The 18,441-nt window shown below is 37.3% G+C and overlaps 1 long non-coding RNA gene across 2 annotated transcripts in view; it reads right to left on the bottom strand.

Moving 5' to 3' along the window:
- LOC125614518 overlaps positions 1-18,441 on the bottom strand; it is a 92,239-nt gene that overhangs the window by 69,484 nt on the left and 4,314 nt on the right. For both annotated transcript variants that reach the window (XR_007345111.1, XR_007345110.1), the window contains exon 2: positions 15,087-15,312. This is a non-coding gene — a long non-coding RNA (uncharacterized LOC125614518). The remainder of the gene's footprint in view (positions 1-15,086; positions 15,313-18,441) is intronic.

Genomic DNA, 18,441 nt, shown 5'->3' with positions numbered 1-18,441 from the left:
TTTATTAAAAATAAAACTAAATAAAAAAAAGAACAAGGCTAAACTCAAACTTACATTTTTGTGTTCATGACACTAAATAAACATATTTTAGTGAATTCTCCCTTTTTAACTAGTTGGTTGGTATTGTATAGATGCAGCCAGCATCTAATATGCTTTCAATTGTGTCCTCGGCCCTCAAGACCCTGGGGGTCTGAAATCTCAGCCAACTTTGCAATTTAATCCAAAACCCAAAGCAGTTCAGATTCCAAGTAACCTGTTACCCTCTGCTAGCAAAACATCACTCGTGGTTTGAAAAATACCATTTTTAATAACCCCTTTTCAGTTTCCTGGCAGGCCCCCAGCTTTACTTCAAAGTTGATTTTCCCCAGTGAGAGTACAGCTGGAAGAATCCAGAAGTGCACTGTGCCACACTCCCACTATCCCAGGCTGTGAAGGCCCAGCTCTAGGGCAATGAGGAAGGCTGGGGTGGGAAGGCAGGCAGGGGGAGGGGCATACTGTGGATCACAGGGAAATAGCCTCAGCTCAGGCCTTTCCAGAGACAAAACAATGTATCACCCTTAACAGTGAACAACTGGAGGAATTAAATCCAAATTGAATTTGGATTGTATCATTTTGGTTTATTTTTAAATAAATTTGATAAAGAGAAACCATTCTAATTTGAACTGCCTCTGGAGTACCATAGTTTTTTTTTTTTTTCATTGACCCATTCTTCAGATGACACCAAAATAGATGCCAAGAACACAATCTATGAAGAGAGGCAGTGGAGGCAGGGGTGAAGGCAAGTAAACAGAACTTCATCTTTGGAGAAGATGAAGAGACCTAGGGTCTCTTAAGACAAGTGCAGAGTGAACTCTCCTTAAACTCCAAGACAGTAGCCTTACAGTCCTGAATTTGCTCTTGTATTTCTTGCCCAGGACTAGTGAAGTTGGGGTTGCCAATAAAATGACCACTTTGCTCAAAATGTCTCATTTAAACTCCAAGCCTTCTTAAAACAGCAGAGCAGGATTTTGGCCAGAAAGTGCTTTCTAGTACAAACACCAGTGCAATTTTACAAGGCAGGTAAAGCCCAAAATTATGTTGCTAATTAATTTTATATTTCCTCCAGCTACCTAGAACCAACTGCAGTCCAAAATTCCCCAACTGGGATTTTGCCAAGAATTCAGATAATGCCATTTATGGACCATGCCAACAGCTGAGGTCATGCTTTCTGTCTAAAGGAAAAAAAGAAAAAAAATAAATAGGGAAGGATTCATGGAAAGTACATATTAGGGGATTGAGGCAGAAGGGAGAGGAAAGAGACAAGAGGTAAAAAAAAAATCTTTCTATAGCAACCAAGCCCAAACAGACACACATACCAGAGGAGGGCCTGGAGGCTTTGAGTTTGCATGATTTTGGGGTAAAAGTGAAGCAAAACAGAGAAATAGGTGACTCTACAGAATGGTAGGGAAATAACTACTTGACCTTAAAGAAGTAAAATCCTCTAAAATTTGAAGAATATAAAAATGAAAAGCCTAATGTTTTGCATTACAGCTGGTGCAAACCCTCTCTGTTATGTGCATGCCAGGAATGTGAATTGTGTCCTACTAGATTTGGAGTTCTGTAATTATAAGTGAATTTTTTCCAACACAAATTCAGATTCCAAAGACTAAAAAGAACTCTAGGAGTCACAATATCCTGAATATTAGAGCTGAAAAAGAGCTTGGATTCTATCAGATCTGAAAAAGACTTGGATTCCATCAGATCTAATTGCCCCTGTTTTAGAGATGAGAAAACTGAGGCCCCAAACTGTGGGCAGCAAAATGTCCCAGAGTAAATTAGTGGCAGAATCAAAACTAAAACTGAGACCTAGTGAGGGTGGTTTCCAAATTATCAGTTGATAATGAACATTTCATTGGTCCCAAAGAAAAGTGAGAAAAGCAAGGACTATGTAGTGATTATTTTATAAAGTTAAATTTTTAGACTATTTTTAATTTTGACACTATATCCTTTTACTTTTGATGTTAAAATATCTCTTCTTTTATGAAATTATGGTGATAAATGATAATTATTGTTTTGTAATATCCTTAATTAGCAAAAAGTAAATACATTGGCAGCCCTGTGTGATGCCTCAATATTCTGGGGAAAAATTGTGGTATATGAAAATCACTAGTGTAGTCTAATATTCTGCAGGATATCACCTCTCAGTCCAAGGTCTCTTCTGACCCTAAGTTTGTGAACTTAGTGAATATGCTGCTGAAGTGTTATTTCATGGATGATGCATAAAACAGGATGGTTTGGCTGGGATGTGGGGTGGAGGTCAAACTAGAAAAGGAAAGCAGCATATGGCAGAACATGGAGAAAGAAATTGGTTTGTGATGAATACCTCATCCTGTTTTTTGTTATGGTAACTTCAAATTACCTTATTCCTGATTTAATAGGAAATAATTTTTTCAGTATATATTTATATTTTTCAACTCAAATTTTCACCATGAGGGAAAAAGATCACAAATTTTTGAGCAGTAAGCATATTATATACAGGAAGCTTTGATAAGGTTAAGTGACTCCCCTGAAATCACTTGGTTCATATGGGCATTGAGGCAGAAATAAATCCTAGGACTTCATTCTAGATCTCATAATCCTTCCTCCCATCAACATTTTTATTCTGTGGGCATGTTAGCTCAGTTTCTGCATATGACTCATCATTTGGAAAATGGCATTATTATATGCTCTATCTGCCCCAAAGTACTCACCATTGCCACTCCAGGTGAAAGGCCCAAGAAGCAAGCACCAGGACCAAGAAGGAATACAAGGTAACTGGGAGTATAAAGGCCTTTGGCTCTTGGCCATGCACTTATGTGATTTGTGGGAGATATGTGCCCCAATTTTTCTATCACTATAAGTATCTGTTGCTATCACTTCTAGCCAGATAAAGGCCAGAGGAGTCAACCACGTGTCAAGATATACGCCCAAGTATCATCGTCATCAAATATTCAATGATTGTAATTGAGATGACTTGACTAATGGAGAATGTTGGGAAAATGTTTTACCCTAGTCACCACTCTCCATCACTCAATCAAGACTAAATATGATCATCTAATTGGATTTTAATGTCATCTTAAACCAATAATTTTAAAGACAGAACAACTAATACTAACCAAATAAACCACACTATATAGTATAAAACCAAACCCAAAGGCCTTTGAGATTTCTGCTATTTAGAACTGTTGCTGTTTGGGATTGCTGCTATTTGGGATTCTAGCTGGGATAATCCCCATCTCTGTACCCTACTGTATAGGTAGGAATCACACTTTTTTTTAAGCAAATGCCAAAGACTGCCTTCTGGCTCCTGGTTAAATTAGTAGCTAGCAACTTTCAGGACCTAACTTAGCAAAGTACTAGGAGAGTTGTCAAGTAGTCACTTAACTGTGGCCCAGCTAGAAACTGCCTTCATTCATAATAAAGTTTTGAAAAAGAAACCAGTATCTCCCTCTGGACAGGCATAGTCCAATACAGACCTTAGACCTGGCCCATCAATAAATGTTTATCTCTGAAACCCTGGTAAAATAAAACAAGGCTCAGGGGCTTTGGGTAAAACAGTCAGCTTCCCAGACTCACATGGGAAAAAGTTAATATGGTGGTAATGAGCCACTTAAATGCCTGTCTGCCTATGTTACAATAACATGCCCTTTTCATTCCTTCCAACAGCTCCCAACGGGCAGTGCGGACAGCTGCATTTTGTGGGTACTTCTCTCCCACTCTGTACACCTACCCAAAGAAAGCAAATCACATCTTATCTCATGCAAACACTTTTTGAAACTTACTAGATTTCCCCCTTTCCTTTGTTTTTATTGTTATTGCTGTTTTTACTTTTTTTTCTATTATGCCTTTTATCCATTAAGATTTTTTATGTCCTTTTCTGTGTTTCAGTACTTTTTTCCCTTTCCCTATTTATTCCATCTCTTTTCTTTTGATGTTCAGTTTTTAGAGCAGTTTGTTTTTCTGTTTAGAGGAAATTTTGGTGTGTGTGTGTGTGTGTGTGTGTGTGTGTGTTCTGGGATTTTGTTTTTTAGTTTAGTTTTTCTTTTGCTTTGTCATTTTATGTTTTGTGGAGTTTTGGGTCATTTTGTTTCTTTTTTTGCTTGTAGTTTTTTTTTAATTTTCTTTTCCAGTTTTATTTTTCCATTTTTTGGTCATCTTGTGCTTGATTTTTGTTTTTGTTTATTTTGCATTTCCCTTCACCACACATCTTTCTTTCCTTGGGTTTTGGATTTCAATTGTGTTTTACTTCTTTGTTTCTTCAGGGATTATGTCAGAGGCTAGGGAGATTTTTTTTTTTTTTTTTTAGAATTTTAGGCTGGTTTTTCTTTTATGATTTATCCATTTCTGCATTGTTTCCTTTCATTTTAAAAAAATCTTTCTCTCTCCTCTTATGCCTATTGTATTTTAATTTTTAAATATTATCTTTATTTTAGAATAGTTTTAGGTTTATAGAAAAGTTGAAGATAGTACAAAGGATTCAATATACACAACATCCCTTTCAATACCACCCAGTTTTCCCTATTATGAACATCTTTCACTAATATTTTACATTTGTTACAATTAGTGATTCTGATATATACTTTTTATTATTTATACTTTTTAACTAACGTCCTTACTTTATTCAGATGTCCTTAGTATTTACCTAATGTCCTTTTTCTGTTCCAGGATCCTATCCAAGGTACCATATTACACTTAGTTGTCATGTCTCCTTAGGCTCTTCTTGGCTTGGACAGTTTCTCAGACTTTCCTTATTTTTGATGACCTTGCCAGTTTTGAGGAGTACCAGTCAGGTATTTGTAAAATATCCCTCAAATGGAATTTTTCCAATGGTTTTTCTCATGATTCGACTGAGGTAATGTGTTTTGGAGGAAAAAAAACACAGAGGTGAAGTGCTCGTCTCATCACATCAAAACAAGGGTACATAGTATCAACATGATTTATCACTACTGATGTTAACCTTGATCACTTGGTTGGGGTACCTTTATTTGCCAAGTTTTTCCACTGTGAAGTTACTTTTTCCCCTTTTCTGCACTATACTCTATGGAATCAAGACATTGCCCATGCTTGGGATGGGATGGAAGAACTACACTCTACCTCTTGGAAAGTGGCAAGTATCCAAATCAATGGTTTGGAATCCAATACCATATCATTTATTTTGCTGCTCTAATTGTTCTAACTTTGGCCATTGGTAGTTTTTTAGGATTAGTTCTTATGTTCCTTTGTCATGTCCCCTTCCTTGTATATTTTCACTCATTTGACTTTCTAAAATTATTTCCTATTTTTTACATGTGTTTCCTTTTCACTTTAGTTTTCCTTCTAGTTTCACTCTTCTTCCTCTTTTCAACCCTGATACCTTCTAATATTTTCTTCTTTCCTCTTTTTTTAAGTTTCCACCTGTGTTTTTAAAATGTTCTCCATTTCCAACAGATTTTTTGTCTTTTTTCCTTTTTACACAGCATAATTTTATTTTAAACATACTCTATATAACCAGTACATTGTCCATAACTAGTAAAACTATAACATATATAAAGATGCAAAATAATAATACACCCTCATTTCCACCATGTCAAACTCACTGTCAATATCATTGGTCATCTACTGTATTTCATATCACTCCTGTAAAGCCGTGTTCCCTCCCAGGAATGACCAAAAGACCCCATGTGGTAACTTCTGAGAGTCTGCTACCAACTCTGATCCACAGTTATAGTCATTAAACTGAAAATTGGCTGTGATGCCAAAGCCAAGATCAAATATTTAATGCCTTTCTATATAGAAATATGCACATTGAAATCACCTTGGATAGTTATGACTGAAGGAGAAACATCATACAATTCCTGTTACAAGGAGTTTTTAGCTCCTAGGATCCAGACAGTGTGTATATGTATGTGTGAATATATTCCCAAGTTCATGGACCTACTAGGAACCAGGAATAAGGAGTGAGTTGGAGCCTATAGATCTTAGGGAAGAAAAGCTTATCAGAAATGAAATATTCATGCAGATGGAAGGTACTAGGAAAACACCAGAAGCTTCACAACTCAGGTGACCTATTTGAAGGCTCCATTGTGTCACCACTCTTTAACTGTTTTGTCTCTGTTCAGTTATGTTTTCTGGGAAGTTGACATCTCAAGCCTATCTACAGCCAGGCTGGCAAATAAAACTGAGTCCCCAATTATTTTGCTTTTTTGCACTCTAGTTTCCCTGGGTATAAATGGAAATAATAATCCTAGAGCTTTTTTTGACAAGTCCCAACAAGTCCAGCAGTTAAGATCTTCTTTCAAGTCTAATCCTTCATAGGAGCTTGGTGTAGGGAAAAGAAGAATCTGGTAAATAAGACGACCCCTAGAGCTTCCTTCTGATGGTGTGAGTCATTCATCTGAAGGCTTTTGCTGGGGATGTCAATTAAGGTTGACACCAGGAGCCAAACAGACTCTGTGAGCTAGGACAAAATTGGATTCCTTTTGGAGCTGGGGAGAGGGGAGAATGGGATTTCTAGATCCTCCTAGAGCCTTCTACTCCCTTTCCTTGTCATGCTATCTGCTTAGAAAAGAAGCCAGAGATGACTTTATTTTTAAAAAGTTTTATCCTTCCAACAAGGAATCCCTTCCAACACAGCCTATGATGGAATGGTACTCCAGGTCCAGGACCCCTGACCTAGGGCACAGTGTGCTTGCTGGTAGAGATCCACTCTACAGTGTCAGAGCTGTTCTCCCTGTCTTTGGCTTTCCACTATGTATCAGCCAAGGTCTTATATTGGCACTGGGACTAGAGACCATGTGACTTTATCTTCCTTCAATGTGGTATTAATTTTCACTAGGAAAAAAAAAAAGAAAGTGGTTAATGGAAATCAGGCACTTAAGGTAATAAGAGGGACAGAGTTTTGCCTTAGGGCAAAACATAAGGGTTTGATTTTCCTAGAATTCTCAAGATGATTCTGAGGTCAGCAGCAACTAGTACGGGGGCAGTGCAATACATGAGGTGAAGTCCTCAACCGAAGACCTGGAGTCAGAAGAACCCACTAATTCAACAGCCCAGTGACTATACAGTCCACATGTTGGAGGCCTTTTCAACAATGTGGCTGTAATCTACATGTAGATGGATTGAGCAAGCCTACTCTGGGAGGTAACCTCAAAAAAGCAAAGGTAATACTGGGGTGGGAGAGCAAAGAATGCTCCACAAGAATGATGGTGTTTCTGTTTTGATGGTCCAATTTTTTGCCCGTGGCAAGGGAAAAATAGCTATTTACAAGGGCAGCTAGGAAGGCCTCCACACAAACATCAGCCCCTTTGAGACTAGACATTTCACAGTTAGTTTAAGCACTGTGAATTCCCTGGGCTGCCCCTGGAAAAGGTATATTCAATCCCAGACACTGTAAATCCTAAAGTAGAGAAGGAGGCCCAACAAAGGGAAGTTTTCCCTTTGGAATGTAAAATACTTGCTTCAAGTGAACCAAAGACTTACAAAGCAGGAAGTGACCTTAGAGATCTTTTAAGTCACCTTGAAACTTAACTATAATAAACAATTCCCACAGACTAACAATTAAAAATGAGGGGGGAGAGTTTCAGCTGGAAATAGAAAGAGGCTCTAGCCTATAAAGGAAGGCTGAACAGAGAAACAATTTTCATTTTCAGAGGGGGATCTTGAAGGGAAGAGGCAAAATGGCAATGGGTAAGATGAAGGGGCACAGGCAAAGACAGGCCAACACATAGCCAGCAAGAGTTATGTGGAGGTCTAATATTAAAATACAGTTTGTAATGAACTCCAATGGTACAGGAAACTCTCAAACGATCAGACATGTACAATATTTTTTTTTTTTGCATTAGGTCCCTCAGATTAGTCAAATTAGAATGTTTTTGTTAAAGCAAACACCCATCTGAACCCAAACCTATTCATAACCCATTACAATAAAGCTATGGGTAGGTTAGTGGCAAATGTCTATATTTATCTCTATGTGAAATACAAAATACAGAATGTACACTATTGAGGTTTGTTATGGACCTACTGGTAAGGTTTATAAGACACAATAAGACTTCTCAAGAATACACAGGGAAAATTGCAATAGTAAGATTCTCTCCTGTTAAGTTCCCTTCCCCTACGTGAAGTCTAGTCATGAGTATGGGAGTGTTACTGTATTATTTGGGGAGAAATGGGAAATGGAAAAGCAGACTTTTCAGAAGAGTATTTAGAAAGTTATTCTCTTTGACAGATACTAATACCTAAGTAGCACTCTATGCAAGGCACTATTTTAAGTACTTTTATGCATGTTAGTTCTTTCATGCATAAAAGGTTTTGAAGGTTTTGTTTTTTCTTTATTTGAAAGTAATATATACACATAATAAACAGTTTTAACACATCACAAAGAGTATATGCAACTTTAAAGTCAGTTAACTTTGCTAGTGGAAAACACGGTTAAAAGTTCCTTGTGTTACCTTCCAGAGACAGTTGACTTTTACAAGTATATATCTACACAGTTATAATGTTGGATTATACAATTGTGTGAAGTTGGCTTCAGAGCAATATTAGATTTCCACAGATATGATCTATACCATGTGACCAAATAATCTCCAAAGATTTAGCCAGGCAAAAGTCTCTTACTGTACATCACATACAAAACTCAAGCTATTAAGATGATAGGGGTAAAGCAGGATAGATCCTGGGAGTTGTTAACACTGTGTCTTTCTCTTAGGAAAATGAGGATATTAGTACTGCCATGGTTTGGAAGTGGTTTGAGTGTGTCCCAAGGCTTCAGATGTTCACATTTCATCCCCATTGTGAGGTAGTAAGAGGGTGGAAAATTAATCCAAATATGGTGTTTAGAGGTGGGGCCTTTGGGAGGTGATTATGTTTAGACAAGGTCATTAGGATGGAGCTTTCATAGTTGAATCCTGGTAGATTTATGAGAAGAGGGAGAGAAACCAGACACATAGATAAACATGTGCTCCCTGTCTCTTGCTATGTGATGGTCTGCTCCATCTTAGGACCTGACCAGCAAATCCCCTCAACTGTATACCTCCCGAACCATGAGCCAAAATTAGCTTCTTTGATTTATAAAGTATCCTGCCTCATATATTTCATTATAGCAATGAAAAAATGAACTGGTAGAAGTATCTACCTCATAGTATTATTGTGCTAAGTACTGAAAGAACTAACATGCATAAAAGTACTTAAAATAGTGCCTTGCATAGAGTGCTACTTAGGTATTAGTCTCTGTCATCATCACTATAACTGTTATTTTTTCTTGATATTGTTGTTACTGTGAAAAGGGCAGCTTGGAGCTTCTTGGAGCCATTCTCCAATTTTTCTAGGTTTTCCTCACAGGTATTTCCAAAGATGGGAGTGGCTACCTGTCACTCTTCTTCCTCTGAGATATCTCCCCTACCAAGATCTAAATCCTGGAACCAATTGGTAACCACAATTGTACCTCAGAAGCTCTACTGGACATGAGGATAACTTGGCCCCACTGCCTGGCATTCCTCTCACGGCATCAGTGGGATAAACTGTTTCATATGTTATTACTCACTACTGTTCTTGTAAAGACTATGGAAATACATGGACAGACCAGCAGCTCACCACACTTTCTGGGGAATTACTCAGCCTAGAACATGTTGTTTCCATCTCCTTTGTGTGATTCAGTTCCTCCTCATCCTTACACTTCTCATTGCTTCTGAGGAGTTGCATGTTACTGGCTAGCCACAGACACTGCAGTGCCTTATCCTGCTGGCTAGTCCTCTATGCAGCTGGTGCTACTGGCATAGGCTAGACTCCACAGTCACAGGTCAAACATCTCATGCAGCCTACATCTGCCATCTCATTCCCTTAGAAGCCCTTTGAAGAGGAGAAACCATGCACACAGATCCACACCACAGCTTCCCTCACCTACTACTGTGTCCTGGAAGGCAAGGGGTTGAAAGCTAACAGACTAGCCTTCCCCTACTAGTGAGTCTCATCACTGACATATTACTTCCTGATTTCTCCCAAATATAAATTGAACCTTTAACTCCTGGTGCAAGTCTTTATATGATCATGGAGGAACATGAACATCATTAACTATGAAACCCCACTTCCATAACTCAACACCACACTAGACCTAAGCACCTCAAAGAGGACCTTGTCTAATTTATCTATGTGGTCCCAGAGCCTATCACAGTGCTTGACTGATAGGAGGTGCTCAATAAAGTGACCTGTTCCTATACTTCAGTTATCCACATCCAAGGTGTTTTCATTGCCCTGAAACTACTCCACCTCTACAATCTTAAATTTGTATATCACACTCTTTGGCTATTTTTTTTCCACTGAGGACTTTTACTTCTTTCACTTCGCTACTCCTATTCTTTGATCTCTTGATTTCTCCCAATTTGTCAGTCCCTTCAAGCATAATTATCTTCTCTTATAGGTCTGGGCCCTACAGTCCGTATTTCAGCCACTATCCTCTCCATAACTTTAACTTAAGTCCATAATTTTAACTTAACTACATTTACATTTTGACTTGATGACACCTGAAAATTCATGATCTCCTGCTTCATGAGAATTCTCAGTGTCCCACAATTTTTTATTGAGTTTCCCAGCTTCTGCTCTTGTCTCCTCCTATATCCTAAGAGATGTAACTTCTGAATCTTCACCCCTTCCCTCTATGATGGTTCTTTCTCCTCTATACAACAATATGCTCATATCTCTCATCATTCAAGAAGCAGTCCCTCAATCTTCCTTCTCTGACAGTCTCTCTCTACTTTGCTTCTTAACCAAGCTTTTTAAACAAATAGTCTATTTCCCTTTCCTCATATCCTCTTCCCATGCTCAACCCGCAACAAATTACAATCTGGTTCTGTTTCCTGGGTAGGTCCTCTCCTATCTCTGTTTGTACCTCTGTAATAAAACCTATCTCCCAATTGTAACCACACTAGACCTAAGCACCTCAAAGAGGACCTTGTCTAATTTATCTATGTGGTCCCAGAGCCTAGCACAGTGCTTGATTGATAGGAGGTGCTCAATAAACGAATTACGTTACAAACACTTACTGAACACCTACTAGGAACCAAGCACTATATCGGCTCTGTTAGAATCCACAACACTTAGACCCGAATCTGTCATCAAATCTGTACCAAAGCATGCTTATTCTCATACTAACTTTCTCCCCTTTGTGAATGTGAAGTTAGTCAATTAAATGAAATCACATAACTCTTGCCCTGTGCTATGTCATTCAAATTTTGTGGAATGAATATCTGATAGATCTCAGCAGACCCAAAAAGACTACTTATGAAGAGCTACTGTTGGGAATGGCTACAGAGAGGCCTGTTCTGGGGTCTGTGAACTTATAAAGAGCTTTTCAGGTTTTCAGAACCATTTATGAACAGTTCTATAGAAATACATTTTTACAACTTTATTTCAACATAGCTGATAGTTTTGCTAAGCCTACTTATGACCATTTCCTTTCTCTTTTCTCTCCAGGCTTCTTTTCCTCCACCTACAAACAACTGTAAAAGTCTCTTTTTGTTACAATTCAAGTAAATATTTTTAGGTATGAAGAAATACCTAAATTAGAAACCCTCTCTTGACACAAAGTTACCACTTTACCTAACATTCTTCCTTTCTCCACTAACAATATGTACTTGCTGGTTCCATTTCTTTCTTCCCACTGGCTCCCACAACAGGTGATTGGAAAGGATAGGATGTGGGTTAGAATGGTTGCAGAAAAGCTTTATGAACATATAAGGACATAGGACACAAGGGACATTTTGTCATTAAAGTACAGGAGATGGAAATATAATGGGTGCATATGAGGTTCTTCTATTTTATGTTTGATCTGTTTTGTGATTCTCTTTTTTGAAGTAGGTAACATATACATGCCACACAGTTCAACAGATACAAAATGAAAATTGTGTTCTTCCCAATTTGATCAGGTCTCTTCTCTAGATGCAATCACTACAAAGTTTCTTGTGTATTCTACAAAGATAGTGTATGCATCTACAAATTACATATATATATATATATATATATATACATTATATAATTATATAGAATTAAATTTGTATATGTATATGAGAGAGAGAAAAAAATCTCTATTCACTATAGTGGAAGAAAACAGGATGTACCCTCACTGGGGAGGTGTTGAAAAATTAGAGAATGTTATCTTTTCCCAAAAAATAATCTTTTGAGTCCCCACCTCCTTTAATATCCTTTCCATCCTCCAGGTTGCCCAGACTCCAAGGTTTGGGGTATCCCCCATTGGCAATGGACAGAGCACTATCATAGCCCTTGTTTCATCTAACTTTGGCACAACCCTATGAACTAAGAATCTCAATGGTTATCTGTGCATTCAAGTTAAAGCCAACTAATAATCTCTGCCCTTGTGCTGCAGCTATTTCCAATTTTATTTTCCCATTGTAGGTACTACTTGCTACATCTACTACCCCACCACCATTTAGGTCCTCATTACTTCTCCTCTGCAAAATTAGAATAATTGTCTACTTCACAGGATTGTTAAGTATATTAGTTAAAATTAAAAGACCAAATATTTATTTTTCTTTCTCTCCTCAAAATCTACCCATTACCCCACCACCCTTAATCCATTTTCCACATTACATACCTGATTCATCAAAATGCTATAGAATTCTTGAAATGTTTTTGTGTTTCTATCCTCTATTGATCTTAAGAACAGAGCATAAGAATATGACAACTTACCTGAACTCTGAGAAAAAGCACTACAAAATTCCAGGTATTGTCATTCCAAAGGAGAATCACTTTCAGTGCACTGATCTTATAGTCAGTCAAGAGTAACATCATTGACATTTAAAAGCTAAGAAGGTCAAGAACTATCCTGAAATTTTCACCTAAAAGTCTACAAATCCTTCATGACTCAGTTTGAATGTCATTTTCTTCTTAAAGCTTTCCAAAATCCTGCCCACCTTACTTATTTTCACACAAGCATATATGGATCATTCCTTTCTCTACATTACTAAAGTAGGGAAGACAGGGAGAAAGGAAACATGTACCAAATGCTGCTCTTCCTGGTCTGGTCCATCCCAGTAGTACCCTGTTTCCTCTTCTGACCTATTGTCCTACCTCCTAAAATATGCCTAACTGAATAAGATAAAAAGGATGGTTACCAAGAAGCAGACTAGGGGACCCCCCTCGACTTGTAAAAAGTTAAAGACACATGCAATAAAATGTGCTTTGCTCTCCAATATACATTTATTCTCAAGTTCATTTATTTTTGTGTATATAATTTTAGCATAGTTCCATTTTATCATATATCTTATAATGTGCTTTATTTCAATTAAATCATGAATTTTCTACATGCAATGCATTAACTGTTCTTTAAAGTATCTTTAATAGTTTTATAAATCTTTCATCCTGCCTCCATCCATAATATATTCGTTCTCCTATTCTTAAGCATTCCTATTTTGATTCCCATTTTTGTTTTTACAAATAATGTTATATTGAAGGCACATAAATCTTCATCTGAATCTCTCTTTCCTCTGGAGACATTCATAGAGTTGAATTTCTGAGTCATGAGATATTAACCTTTTTAGAGTTGTTGATACAAACCACCAGACTACTTCCTAAAACAAAGTACTGATTTAATCTACCAGCAGTGTGCAAGAATGACCACCTCATTGCACTCTCCCCAGGAGAGTATTAAGTCTTTTCTATGTTTTTCTAATTTGATAGGCAACAATAATGACATGCCCATTGCTACTTCAATTTTATTTTCTTTATTAATACAAAAATGGAAGAGTTTTTTAAAAATGTTAATATGCATTGGGTTTTTGTTCTGCAAATTACCTTTATATTTCCTTTGCCAATTTTTAATTGAGATTTACTGTTTTCTTATCACTGTATATGTATTTTATATATTCAGTATGTTAGATGGTAATATAATCATATACAGTTAATAATACAATTATATACAGTATATAATTATATCCAATTGAGTCTTGTTATTCGTAATTGATATGTTTAAATAAATCGCAGCAAACACTAAATTAGTAAATCCTGAGCCATAACCCTGGGGAAATGCAGAATGAGTTTTCTGTGAGCCTCTGGTCACCTTTTCATTAACCAGTTGATATATAACCTTGTTCATGTGTGTTTCTGTTTAAAGGCATCTCATTTAGTGTATATTGTAAGTATGGCAATTGTAAGTATGGCATGGCAATGCTCACCTGTAATCCCAGATACTTAGCCAGCTAGAGCAGGAGGATTGGGGGGTTCAAGACCATCCTGGGTAGCACAAGACCTCATCTCAAATAATAACGATAACAATAACAATATATTGTTGATTCATTAACATTGAAATCATAGACAATAGCACTATAACTTATGCCTGAAACTTCTTGAACACATGTAGTTTCTCTAAAAGCCTTCCTAAGATTAGAAATACCAGATCGTACTACATTTGGGATGGACATTTTAAGCAGCAAAATCAAAAAATATGTGGGAAAACATAGTGCTAATCAGACTGTGCAAAGGTTACTTATTTACAATATGAAAGCTGAAACAAAAAGGCAGAAGTGGGCCTCAGCTAGAGATGCGCACAGTGGGTAAAGCAAATATTTTGCCACTTTGTAAATATCGATGAGTGACAAGGAAACTGTTATGAGTATTGATCTTGGGTTTACAAATAAATTTAGTGAGCAGACCAGCTTGCAAATATGGAATCCATGAAGGAGGACTGACTGTATTTATCATATTATTGACCAATTGTCCAGTCTATTTTTCTTTAATTTTGTTCGTGTTTTTAGATTTACAGGCTTTCATTTTTATTTCTTCAAATATATAATCCCTTTCCTTTGTTATATCATGTATTACTTAAGCCTATCCAGAGACGAACCATGTATCTACCCACATTTTCTTCTATTCTTAAGGCTTTAGCGTTCTGCAAAATATCTATTTAATACACATGAAATTTAGTTTTATAGATGATGTATCATAGCAAGCCTGTCATCAATCAATGTCTTGACCACTCTTTATCATTCTTGTTCCCCATTAAATACATCTAAATACAGATGAACCAGTTTCACAACATCTAAGGAACTTCCAAAACATGGAAATGTGAGGGAAAAAGATCTTACCTTTTCCATAAAATCCAGATGTTGGAAATCAGGAAATGAAATGGAGCTGCAGATATCCTACAGCCACTTTCTGGCTGCATTCTGCAGTGAAGCAGGGCAGCATGGGGCTAGTCATTGCCAGGGATGAAGATGGACAGGATGCAGTTCTCTCCACATGGATAATAGTTCCCAGAGCATTGTCAAGGACGACCTGCATCAGAATCACCTGAAGTGCCTCACTGTAGACCTATTGAATCAGAATATTGGTGACCGAGAGCCCACAATCTGAATTTGTTTTTTTAGGTTTGAAAAATTGTGTTATAATATGCATGACAGAAAATTTACCATCTTAACCCTGTTTGAGCATTCAGTGGCATTTAGTACTTCTCTTTGTTCTGCAGCCATCACCACCACCTAACAGCAGAATGTTTTCATCTTACCAAACTGAAATGGAACCCATCAACTTGATTCAGTATCTTCCATCCTCCCGCCTCTAGTAACCACTATCTTACTGTCTATCTCTTTGAGGTTGACTGTTCTGGGTAGCTCACATAAGGAGAATCATGCAATATTTGTCTTTTTGTGTAAAATCAGGATTTTGGTGGTTGGGGAGTACCAGGAATTGAACTCAGGGGCACTCAACCACTGAGCCACATCCCCAGCCCTATTTTTTATTTTTTGGTGTCTGTCTCACCACCGACTCACATATATTGTTAACTACCTCCGAAGTCTTTTAGCAGGTACTTCTGATAAGTCCTATTATTTGCTCCCAATCATTATGAAATAGTGATGGTATGTGACAGTGAGTGTCAAATGTTAAAGTGCTTTAAACTTCCCCTGGGAGAGTTGTTAAAAATACAGATTCTGGGCTAATCCATATTTTGTATCATTTGTATCAGGGTCTCACTGAGTCGCTTAGCACCTCACTTTTGCTGAGGCTGGCTTTGAACTCACAATCATTCTGTCTCAGCCTCCCGAGCTGCTGGGATTACAGGCATGTGCCACTGTGCCCAGTAAAATCAAGAATTTTTTAATGGAGCAAATAGTAGGTGCTAAAGCAAATCTCTGTCCCAATATGTGACATCCTTAATCACTATTTTAGTAAATTTAGCAATGTACCAAAGACCTCTGACAATCCCAAGAGCCTTTTAGGTGACCCATAGGGTCAAAATGATCTGCTACTAAAAAGTTAATTGATTTTTTTCACTCTAATTCTCTCAGGAGTGAAATTTTCCTGAGGCTGTATGATGTGTGATATGGCTAAAGAGTGAAAAAAGGAGATATGAGAATCCAGCTCTTTTACTAAGTAAGACATTGAACACAATTTTTAAAGGTGAAACAACTCCACTTATAAAATATATTTCCTTTGGAAAAATACAATTATTTTCCATTAAAAGACGTATACTTATATTAACACATTTTGGAGTTTATTGTTGTTATTCTAGAATCAGGAATTTTTTAAAGTCTGTTTTAGATTCTAACAAGGTAAATATCAATAGACGTACTTAAAATAAACATAAGCCTTTGAGAACCTGAAAAAAAAAGTCTAAACTGTAAAAAGATTGCAAAACAAACTTAGAGAATGGCCATATTATGTTAACCTTTTTTTCAATAAAAGAAGTTCAGGTGATTGGTATATTGTCAACAATATAAAATAAAATGATACAAAATATGGATTAGCCCAGAATCTGTATTTTTAACAACTCTCCCAGGTGAAGTTTAAAGCACTTTAACATTTGACACTCACTACCATATACCATCACTATTTTATAATGATTGAGAGCAAATAATAGGACTTATCAGTAGTACCTGCTAAGAGACTTCAGAGGGTTAGTTAACAATATATGTGAGTCGGTGGTGAGACAGACACCAAAAACAAACTAGTGAAACCCTGTGACACATCAATAAAAGTATAGTATCCATAATAAAGGAGGTGATGGTCTTATTCTGTCTCTACCCCATAATAGTAGTACTATGTTTAGGTTTAAAGCACCACACATCAATGATGACAAAACCAAAACATGATATGTCCTTAAAAGGACAACTTAACTGATGAAGAGGCTGGAATCTAAGACAAATGCAGAAGTATCAAAGATGGTCAACCTAGAGGTTAATACTAGGTGCAGCAAACTTAGAGAACTGAACAATCTGGATAACATGGCTATCAATCTCAAATACCTGAAGGGCTATCATGTGGAAGAGATCTCTCCACCTAGATAACGTCAACCTTGCATGTGGCTTTACATATCTTCCCATTGCCTGTTAATCCTCAGATCTGTATATCCAGGTAGGGTTGCTCTTCTGAGCTTCATCCTCCCTGGATCTGTCCACCTGGACTTCACACAGACACCTCAAACTTCACAGGACTACAAACAAGCAATCATTTCCATTTCTATAAGTAAAGAATTTGAGGCTCAAAGAAGTTAAACACTTTCCCCTGGGTTCCAGTAAGGAATTTCAATCCCGCGTGACCAACTCTAAAGCTTATGCTCTTCCCATTTGTATTATGCTGACCTCTCTAACGGAGAGAAAAAAAGAAACCACAATATTACACATCTATCTTGCAGCTCTGAAACAGAGTAGCAAGTTTTACAGGGGAATGGGGCCTTCCTGAAAAAGAAATCTCTAAAAGGCTCTAATCTGAATTTTCTAGATTACATTTAAAAAAGTAAATTTCTGGCAGTATCAGGGACAACATTATTAATTAGAAAAGTTGGAGAAGTCCCTGTCCCTCTCAAAACCAGTTTCCTGATCTTTAAAATAATAAAAAAAAAGAGGATCTCTATGTCCTCTTACAGATGTGCCATTCTGAGAGTCTATGGAAGACAGTGTTCTGTATAAGGTACAGACACTCTGAATAAACACTCATGCCATTTAGCCTGTGTAATAGCTCAGCTGCAGTCCAACACCATCCTCCAGGACCTGCTGGACTAGAGGCTGATCATATATCTTCATGATATTCTCATCTACTCCAGGCACCCAGCCCAGCATGACGCATTTGTCCACACAGTCCTGACTCGCCTCTGGCAATACCAGTGCTTTACTCAACTGGAGAAGTGATCAGGTAAAAGTAAAAATTCTGTGACATATTTCCCTATGGAAGGTTCTCACGTGTGCCCCCAAGGTTAGTTATTAGTGGCTTGACCTTGGGCAAGTCACTTACTCTCTCCAAGCCTCAGTTTTCTCAACTGTAAAAAGGAGGTGTGGCTAATAATATATAATTCACCCAGTTGTGATGGAAATTAAGAAATAATGTGTGTAAAAGCACCAGGCATATGCAGGGTACTTGGTAAATGTTTCCTTTCTTCACCATCATTCTTGGCTGGGGCACACCAGACAACCCAAGTTTTTCCTTTCTTTTTTTTTTTTTTTTTTT

Source organism: Marmota marmota, unplaced genomic scaffold (genome assembly GCF_001458135.2).
Source record: "Marmota marmota marmota unplaced genomic scaffold, marMar, whole genome shotgun sequence".
Taxonomy (NCBI): domain Eukaryota; kingdom Metazoa; phylum Chordata; class Mammalia; order Rodentia; family Sciuridae; genus Marmota; species Marmota marmota.
The sequence above is the reverse complement of the archived record's forward strand: the minus strand, read 5'-3'. Positions and strand labels throughout refer to the sequence as shown.